At 46.6% G+C, this 9,532-nt stretch overlaps 1 long non-coding RNA gene across 1 annotated transcript; it reads right to left on the bottom strand.

Moving 5' to 3' along the window:
* Nucleotides 1-2,174: 2,174 nt before the first annotated feature.
* LOC146398270 (uncharacterized) lies at nt 2,175-5,489 on the bottom strand. The gene is made up of 3 exons (XR_014820362.1): nt 5,118-5,489; nt 3,327-3,364; nt 2,175-2,312 (listed from the first exon to the last, which is right to left on the bottom strand). It is a non-coding gene; the product is annotated as an uncharacterized LOC146398270 (long non-coding RNA).
* Between the last annotated feature and the right edge of the window lie 4,043 nt (nt 5,490-9,532).

Genomic DNA, 9,532 nt, shown 5'->3' with positions numbered 1-9,532 from the left:
AGCATCGGGGTGGTGGGGTTGTGGGGGGGACAGAGGCACTTCAGAGTCCCAGGAGCCCAGGAGCCCACTCTAGGGGGAACACGTGGGGCGTCTTCGCAGCCCTCGGGAGACACGGCAGGGAAGCTGGGCAGAGACAAGGCTGAGGGTGGGGCAGGCAGAGTGTGTGGGTGCAGGCTCAGGGCCTTGACAAGGAAACTCGATCTTGGTAACAAAGAGAGCTCTTGTCCCTCCTCTCACCCCCTCTATCGTCCTCGTCTCCCTTCTTTGCCTCTCACCCCTTCCCAGCCGCTCCTTCCTCTAATCAGGTCGTGTTTGGAGGGAGTCCATAATCCTCTAGCTTGACAGAGAATTTGTGTGGGAGGCGGAGGGGCAGGCGCAAATTGTCGGGAAGGTTAAGGAAAGGATAGGAAGGCCACTGGGTTAGCCTGGAATCCTTGAGCAAGCTACTTAGATCCTGCTAAGTCCCTTAGATTCCCCCATCTCCAAAACGGGGGTAATAACCCCTGTCCTGCACACCTCCCTGGACGAGGACTAGGTGGAAGATGCCCTATGTTGACTCAAGTATGGGCTGGATTTTCTTTTTTAAATTGTATGGCTGCACCCACGGCCTACGGAAGGTCCCCGGCCAGGGAGTACATCCAAGCCACTGCTTCACCCTACGCCACAGCTTTGGCAATGCTGGATCCTTTTAACCCACTGCACCCGGCTGGGCTCAGACCTGCACGTCTGCAGCTACCTGAGCTGCTGTAGTGGGGTTCTTCATTCCCTGCACCACAGCTGGAACTCCTATGCTGGATTTTCAGGGACCTCTCTAGGGAGACATGTATAAATGCATTTTTATATGTATGTGTGTGCACATCTCTGACCGCGTGTGCGCGCACACACACACACACACACACACACACACACACAATTGACTAAATGTATGTACTTTTGTCTTTCAGAAATTTAAAACCACCGCATAAAATAATTAGCTCCTACTTATTAACTACTTGCTCTGTGCCAGACCCTATCCATGCTCTGTATATATCCTCTTCTATAATTCTCAAAACCCTATAAGGTAGGTATTCTTAGTCTTGTTTTGCAGACAAGAAAACCAAGACTCCAGGTTAAGACCATCACCCAAGGTCATGGACCTAGTTAGCATTAGAGCTGAAACTGCACTAGGCCCCAAAGCTGAGATTTTAGTCTTAATTATGATGCTTTTTCTAAGAAGCTGAGCTTTTTCATAGCCAGACATTTTTGGACTCAGAGGGAGGATATTTCCGGACATCACTTCCCTTGGGTGGCCTCCCACCTTCCAGTCCGTGGTGGCTCCGGTTCAAAGCAATCTCCTGCTTGAAATGAGAAAGGCTTGGGGAGCGCGCTATGACGTTCGCCTCTGCGGAGACCTACCATGTTTCCCCAGCTCCATCCCCAGCACCCAGGGCAGAGAGAGCCTTACCCAGGCTTCAGGCTCAGGGCAGGGGTGCCAGGGCTCTGGCTGGGTGACAGAAGGTGGCTGTCTGCGGAAGGGATGCAGCTGCCTCTCTGTCTCTCCATTCTGCCCTGGAAACCACTGTGCCCCCTACGCCTCCTCCTTTACCTGCTTCTTCCTTCCTGAGCAGCGTCCTCTTTTCCCCATTACACAGAATTCCAGGCATATTCTTGGGCCCCATAGATATTTCCTATATAAGTTGAAAAAAAAACACCAAACATATGTAATTAAATATGTATATATATTTATGTTTGGGCTCAGGTAGCCCACCGGTTTAGCTTGCGTAAGTTATTTAGCCTCTACCTCTATAAATCTGTTTTCCTGTACTTGGAATGGGGACAATAACCTTAGAATCGCCCTCGTGGCGGTGTTGTGAGATTACGGAAAATAACGTATTAAATGAAATAATGTAATAAATTAAGTTCTGGGTAGAAGGCACATTTATGAACCGCACATGACATTGATGACAAGGCTCATAGGACTCAACCCATGATTATTGGATTCTTTCCGCTACAGAAGTTAATCATCAAGGCAATTTGAAGAGTGGCTGCCTTCAGGTTGAAGGTAGGAATAGGGTCAGTGGGATCTCTCTGAAGCTTGGATGCTATGGCCTCCGGGTCTGTGTTATCCGTGACCAGCTCTGCAGGAAGATACACAAGTGCTTATCTGCTCGCAGATATTTTCACTGGCCCATCGCCCCCATGAAGAATCACTGAAGGTCAAATGGATGGAAGATGTAGTCTTGTCTGTGTGACCAGGACCGAGTCTTCTCTTGTGAGAGAAGTGGTTCTTCTCGATGCTGCTTATAGACATCTGGGTCCAACAGCAGAGAATCCTGGGCAGGAAGTCAGGAAGTTTGAGGAAGGTTCGGAATCAAAGGGTCTTGGATGGTATTGACAAAGCACATCCGTGAAATCCTACTCCTTAACCTCACTGGACATCTGTGTCCTCATCTGTGAAATGAGAATAAATACACCTGCCCTAGCTATCTCACAGGGTGGATGCAAATAGTTAATGAAAAGAGACAGGAGAAATTAACGTCTTCCAATTCAGAGGCTAGCCTATTAGGATCTTCTTCAAGCCACTTTACCCAGGCATATTCTTTGGCCCCTTAGGTATTTCCTATGGAAGTCGAAAAAAGGATCAAAGGGGAGTTGAAAAAACTGACCCTGCATTAGCAAGCCAGAGCTGTCACCTTGAAGTTCCCTAAACTGTCCTCCTCTCCTCTGTCAAAGGGCTGATAACATGGACACAGGTGGGTGGGAAGGATGCCCCGCCCCATAAATACACGCGGGCAGTATCCCTCTATTTCTAATGTTTGTCCTTGGTGAGCGCTGCAGCTGTCTTAATGTGACTAAATGAAGTCAGGGAAAATCAGAAAAATGCAAATGAGATTCTTATTTTAGGCAAATCAATCTCAGCAATGCTCATATCTGATCGAGCTCATCTTTAGGACGATCATTAGGATAATGGATTAATGCAAAAGTTTATTTTTGCCCTGTCCGCTCTCACCCCTTAAAAGCCTTCAAGTCACATCTTGACTCGGCCAGACACGCCCAGACTCCTTCCACCTCAGTCTGAGGGCAGTATCCCCAGCATCCGTGCTGGAGGGGACCCAGGCCACCACAGGGTCCAGCTCACCACAAGGTCCCCAGCACCACCCTCTCCCCACCTCTCATCACAGGACCTGAACCACCATCCGCAGACAGCAGAGGTTTCCCTTAGGAAGCCCCAGAAAGGCTTTGGGGCTTTCTGTATGAGGAGATCTTTGGGGATGGGCAGTGAGGAGGATAAGTGCATCAGCTTTGAAGTCAGGCAGTCCTGGTCGAATCCTAGTTCTCTCACTTACCGCGTGACCCTGACTTCCATGAGCCTTGGTCTCCAGATCTGTAAAATGGGAATAAAATGACATCTATGTCACTGGGTTGCTATGTGATCCAGAGGAGAATCGTGTGGGTAAAACACCTTGTGAGGTATCTGATGTGGGGTAAAAATGAGAGTTATTGAGTTATATATAATTATATATTTTTTTAAATTTTAACTTAAAAATGATGATGCCTTCACTTGGCTCTAAATTCAAAAGATACCAAAAAAAAAAAAAAAAAAAAAAAAACCCTTCCTGCCCTTTTCTCTGGCTAGTGAGTCCACCTTCCTAGAAGCAACCAAATTTACCAGCTCCATGCATTTTCTTCCAGAAACCTACAGAAACTTTATATATATATATATACACACACACACACAAGCAAAAAGGCAAGTCTATTGTTTCTGTTTTTTTTGTGTGAGTGCATAAATCATTTTTTTAACTGAAGCGCTATTGTTTTATATATATATATATATATATATATATATATATGACAACAGTACAGTATTGATTTAAGTCCTATTAATACAAAGTAGTATCCTTAGTTACACCTGCTATATTCTTTCCATTTCCTTGCCTCTGCTCTTGCTTTTCCCTCAATCCAAGATGCGTGACTCTCCCCTCACACTCCTCATCCGGCAAGTTCCTGAGCATCTTTCAGGAGGCAGCACAGATGTCATCCTTTGAGAAACCTCCCAACTACCCCCTCTCTCCACTTTAGGTTATTCATCTCCCTGTATGCCCACATTTTCCACACTATATTAAAATTAAGTTTTTAAACTAGTCGTATTCCCAAATAGCCTAACCGATCCCAGGAGAACACTCACCTATCTCTCTATCTATCCATCTATCTATCTACTTATCGTTTGGGAGAACTGAGGTTCTGCCCATTTAAGTGGGAACATTTTGAATACGCTATTCTGTTTCTTGCTTTCTAAGATCTTTTTGTCATAGAAAAATTTCGCACGTATACAAAAGTCGAGAAAATCACGTGAAACGCCCCTCCCCCGCCCCAGCCTTCAGCTCACTTCGGCAATTATCACACATGGCCAGTTTTGTTCTACCTGGACCTACTCAGCCCTACTCCCCCCTCCCTGATTATTTTAAAGCAAATCTCTGACACTGTATAATTTTATCTACAAATACTTCAGCATATATCACTAAAAGAAAATGACTTAAAAATAACTACAATATCTATTACATGTTTAAAAAATGTGTATCATAAACTATCCAATGGGCATTTAGAGTTCCCCGATGGTCTCTCTCTTTTTCGCTCTGTTTAACAGATGCTGCTTTGTTCAAATCTAAATGCAAGCATGGTCCACACATCATATTTGGTTGATGCTTTGCTTTTTATCACCTAAAGATACTCATGGAGATCATTTCCTACCAGAAGAGAAAGAACGGCTTCATTCTTTTTTCCACTGCCGAATATTCTTTGCAGGGCTGTGCTAGAATTCATCTAACCAGACTCCTATTGGTGGACATTTAGGTCATCCCAAAGCCTTTCGCCATTACAAACAATGCTGCATTGAATGACCTTGTAAGTACCTCACTTTGCACATGTGGGAGGTGGAGTTTCTGGGTGAAAGGATATGTGTGTTCGTAACCTCAAAGATTATTGCTGGATTGTCCTTCGTCGAGGTGCTATCTAAGCAATGGATACTTGCACCAGCCATGTGGGTGAAAACACTTTCTCTGCCGCCTCCTCCGAAGCATCATCCTCTCTCTCGGACCTCTTTCTGTGAGATTCTCTTTCCCTGGGATGTCCTGTCTCACCTCGTCCATCTGATGAACTCCTGTTCTTCCAGTCTCAGACGAATTCCGCCACCTGGGTGTTGGGTTGGTGCCCACTTGGTGCCTCCAGAAGCCCCCTTTCCACAGCACACATCATGCTTCATACTGGGTCCTCACTGCTGACGCCTCTCTCTCCAGGGGTTAGTAAGGTCCTTGAGGGTGTAGACCCCAGCACGTAGTAGATGACCTACAAGAAGGGGTCCATCAAGGTGCTGGAGGACTGAGAGATTAGGAGATAGTCTGTGCATCGTACTCCAGTGGGAGTGCAGGGGCTTCTGCTATTTCCTTGGGTGGAGCAAACCCAGAGTCATGGGTGCAACGTTCGCTTTTCTAACTCTCGGGCTCCCAGGTACTGGAGCCAAAGTAAAAAAACCAAGCCCCAGGAGCCTGCAACAGATGGCCTTGGCCTTGTATCGTGGAGGCTGGGAGGTCTGATTCTCCTAGATTTACAAATTGTTTATGAATTCTGACCTTTCAAATTGTTTTCCGTTTAATCGGAGCTGGAAGACCTTGATGTTTGCTGTTTTACAGTCAAGGCTCGCTTCCTACCCCACACATGAAACTGTCATTCTCCGAATTATGATGATCTGGATGGGCAGGAGCAGAACGAGGCCCCGCAAAAGCAAGTTAGGCGGGGCAGGTGGGAGCAATCCCGCGTGGCCGAGGTGGGGGAGGGTGGAGCAGATGGCTCCCCAGGCAAGCCTTGAAAGCCAGGATTAAAAAGTAATTTCCAGTGTGCTGAAAAGGGGACTGCAGATTTGGGTCACCACAATTAACTCTTTCGGGGCGGTCGGCTGGCGATTTGGAGCCAAGAGGTGGTGTCCCGCCCCGGGCAGATGCTCCATGAGGATCCCTGGGCCTCACAGAGGTCATCCCCAAGGTCTTTTTGAGGAGGGAGCTCAAGGGTTCAGGGCCAGCCTCTTCCCAGAGACAAGGACCCTACTTCCCCTCCCAAATGTGGCCTCTGTCAGAGGGAAGTCCCTCCCAAGGCTGTGGGAAGCTTTGTGCCACAAGAGACAGATCTTACCTGAGGCCCAAAATACCTCAGAACAACGAGGTCCTACTGTGGAGCACAGGGAACCATATCCAATTCCTGGAATGGACCTTGATGGAAAAGAAGATAAAAAAGAATGCATAGGGAGTTCCCATGTGGCTCAGTGGGTTAAGAACCTGACGAGTATCCATGAGGATGCAGGTTTGATCCCTGGCTTCACTCAGTGGGTTAAGGATCCGGTGTTGCCATGAGCAGTGGTGTAGACCAGCAGCTACAGCTCCGATTGCCCCTTGGCCTGGAAACTTCCATATGCCTCAGGTGCAGCCCTAAAAAAGCAAAAAATAAATTAAAAAATAAAAAACATAAAAAGGGAATGGATTTCCGTAGAACTGAGTCACTTTGCTCTACAGCAGAAATTGGCATGATGTTGTAAATCAGCAATTCTTGTTTTTTTTTTTTTTTTAGCAATTCTTTATTATGAAAAAAATACCTCAGGTATTTGCCCCACAAAAGACAAGTAGCGCTGTCTTACCAATTCCTTTCTGTGCTAGAGATGCCACAGTTCTTTCCCCAAATACGATCTCTAAGTATCTGTCCCTGTTACCTGCCCCACCCCCAACAATCATTCCTCATCTCAAAAGCCAGCACATTAACTTCTCTTCCCCGAGGAATGATATTTTCCCCCCTGCACTCTTGTGTTGCAGAATTGCAATTCATGGGGTTTCCTTTTTCTCTTTGTTTGCCAGGAAGCTCAGAGCCAAATTCACAAACTAATGCTGTGGTCTCCATGAATGCACGTTATGTTTCCTCCTGTCTTGTTATTCTATTTTAATGTATGTATTTTCTTTATCTTGATTTTGTTTTTCTATTTAAATTGCACTGTATTGCTGAATGTATAGCCTGTATTTATACCAAATCCTTTGTACAACTCGATAGAGTATAAATAATTAAAAGCAGAAGAAATTTACACTCTCCTTCATTAATTCAGCTTTTAAAATAGGCACCTGTTGGATGCTTAACACTGTAGTGGATGAGTGGCAGATACAAATAAAATACACTTAAAGATTTATTACCCATTATATACCAGGTATCATGCCTGGGACTTTTTATGTCATCTCTTTTAATTTATGTCCAACAGCAATCTTATGGCATAAATAATTAAATGAGTTGGCATATAAAAGCATTTAGCCCAGTGCTTGTACAGTAAGTTCTAAATAAATGGTAGCGATTCTTCTTACTGGGTATCATTCTCATTTTAAAAGAGGAAACTGTAATTTTGAAAGATTAAATTACATTGTTGTGAGAGCTTCATGAAAATAATGAACCAAGGGCCTGGCAAATATAGGTCTAGCAGGCATTTGATGTCTTTTTGCCTACCCAGAATGCATTGTCCTTTCTTTCCGTAGCTATCCTTTTTTTTTTTTTTTTTTTTGTCTTTTGTTGTTGTTGCTATCTCTTGGGCCGCTCCCGCGGCATATGGAGGTTCCCAGGCTAGGGGTTGAATCGGAGCTGTAGCCACCGGCCTACACCAGAGCCACAGCAACGCAGGATCTGAGCTGCGTCTTCGACCCACACCACAGCTCACAGCAACGCCGGATCCTTAACCCACTGAGCAAGGGCAGGGACCGAACCCACAACCTCATGGTTCCTAGTCGGATTAGTTAACCACTGCGCCACGACGGGAACTCCCCCTTTTACTTCTTGTTGTAGTTCATATGCTCTGGGCTAGGCTTTCTCTTCCACTGCAGGGGAGGATCATGTGAGCCAAGCATTGCCAATCAGAGGTCTGAAATGACCTAAGCACAGTAATTGGTTCAGGGGTATAACATGTGACACAGGTTGGTCCAATCAGAGTGATCCTAGGATTTGTGTGCACATTATTGAGAAGAGACTCAATCTCCTTACAGCTAAGCCTGAGCCTGGCCGTCTGGATGAGTGGAATTTGGGCAGCCGTCTTTCTTCTCTGAGGAGAGAGCCCATTTGATAATGGAGCCCACAAGAGAATGTGCAGTCTAGAGATGGAGAGAGTGAAAATGGGTCCCAAGGACATCGTTCCATGGGGCCAAGCCACACCTGAAGCCAACATAATCTGTTCTGGGATAATTTGTTTGCTGAGCTAATAAATTCCCTTTTTTTGTTTGTTTGCTTGCTTTGTTTCAGCCACTTATAACTAAAACTATCTTAACCCATAAAGGCATTCAATATCTTTTTTTTCCTTTTCTTTTTCCATTAAATGGATTTGCCCAGTGTCACAGCGGCAGCATCAATATTTGAACCAGTTTCTGGCCCCCAAACCCATATATATCACATTCCCTGCTACAGAAAATTGCACCGTATCTGGGGTGCTAGACAGAGAGAGATGAAACAGGTGGATGATGAGCCAAGGGGGAACAGCTTGGCCGTTGTGTGAAAACTGGGCAAGCGCTCCTGGAGCACTTCCCCCCTACACTCCCCTCCCCAGAATCTGTATATGGTCTGGGGGGAGCACACGTACTGATTCAAGACGTGCCAGTTGGCTCTGTGTGTTTCTATGCGAGGAGCTGATGGCTTCCCTGCTTATTTAAAGGAGAAGCCTTGCCTAGAGTAGGGGCTGGGTGACACAGACATATTTCCTCAGCACTGGACCCTGACTCACCACGTGCCCTCTGCAGTTGAGTCATCTCTCTCCCGAGACGGGCTTTCTCATCTGCAAAATGAAGCTCGGCAAATGAGGCACAAATGAGATCTTGTAAATTATTAAGCCGGAAGGTTACTTTTGGGTAGCCCCACCTGCGTAACTGCAGGGCTGGGCCTCTCCTCTCGGCACATCTGGGAGTGCTTGAGGGTGTTTGTGAATAAGTCATCTTACACCCTCTCCAGCCCTCTGAAGGCCCCTCTGCGCCCCCAGCTCAGGGCCTCGCGTCACCCCCATGGTCACCATTGCCCAGAGTACCCTCAGTCTGTGGCACATGCTGTCCCACGTCCCTGGACCTTTAATGAGGAAGGGAGGTCCCTTCCCTGGTCCTGTTCTCATGGAGAGACTTCCCAGGGAGTTGCCTGCTTTTCGTGTCATGGTAAACTTGTAGGAAAAGAGAGCCAGGCCACTGGGTCCTGGGAGGCTGTTGGCTCTTGGGAGGCTTGGTGAGCCCCTTGTTCGGCAAGTTCTGTGGTTTTTTGTTTTTTTTTTCCCTCGTCTTTTGGGGGCCACACCCATGGCATTTGGAGTTTCCCAGGCTAGGGGTTGAATCAGAGCTGTAGCTGCTGGCCTACCCCACAACAAGGCCAGTTCTGAGTCGTGTCACCACAGCTCCCAGCAACGCCGGATCCTTAACCCACTGAGCAAGGCCAGGGATCGAACCTGCATCTTCATGGATGCTAGTCAGATTCATTTCTGCTGAGCCATGATGGGAACTCCGGCAAGTTT

The sequence above is a fragment of the Sus scrofa genome, chromosome 12 (assembly GCF_054392235.1).
Source record: "Sus scrofa isolate SSC_HxYL_T2T_F1_AM1 chromosome 12, Sscrofa_HxYL_maternal_Yorkshire_Landrace_v2.0, whole genome shotgun sequence".
Taxonomy (NCBI): domain Eukaryota; kingdom Metazoa; phylum Chordata; class Mammalia; order Artiodactyla; family Suidae; genus Sus; species Sus scrofa.
This window is presented reverse-complemented; position numbering and strand designations above follow the sequence as displayed.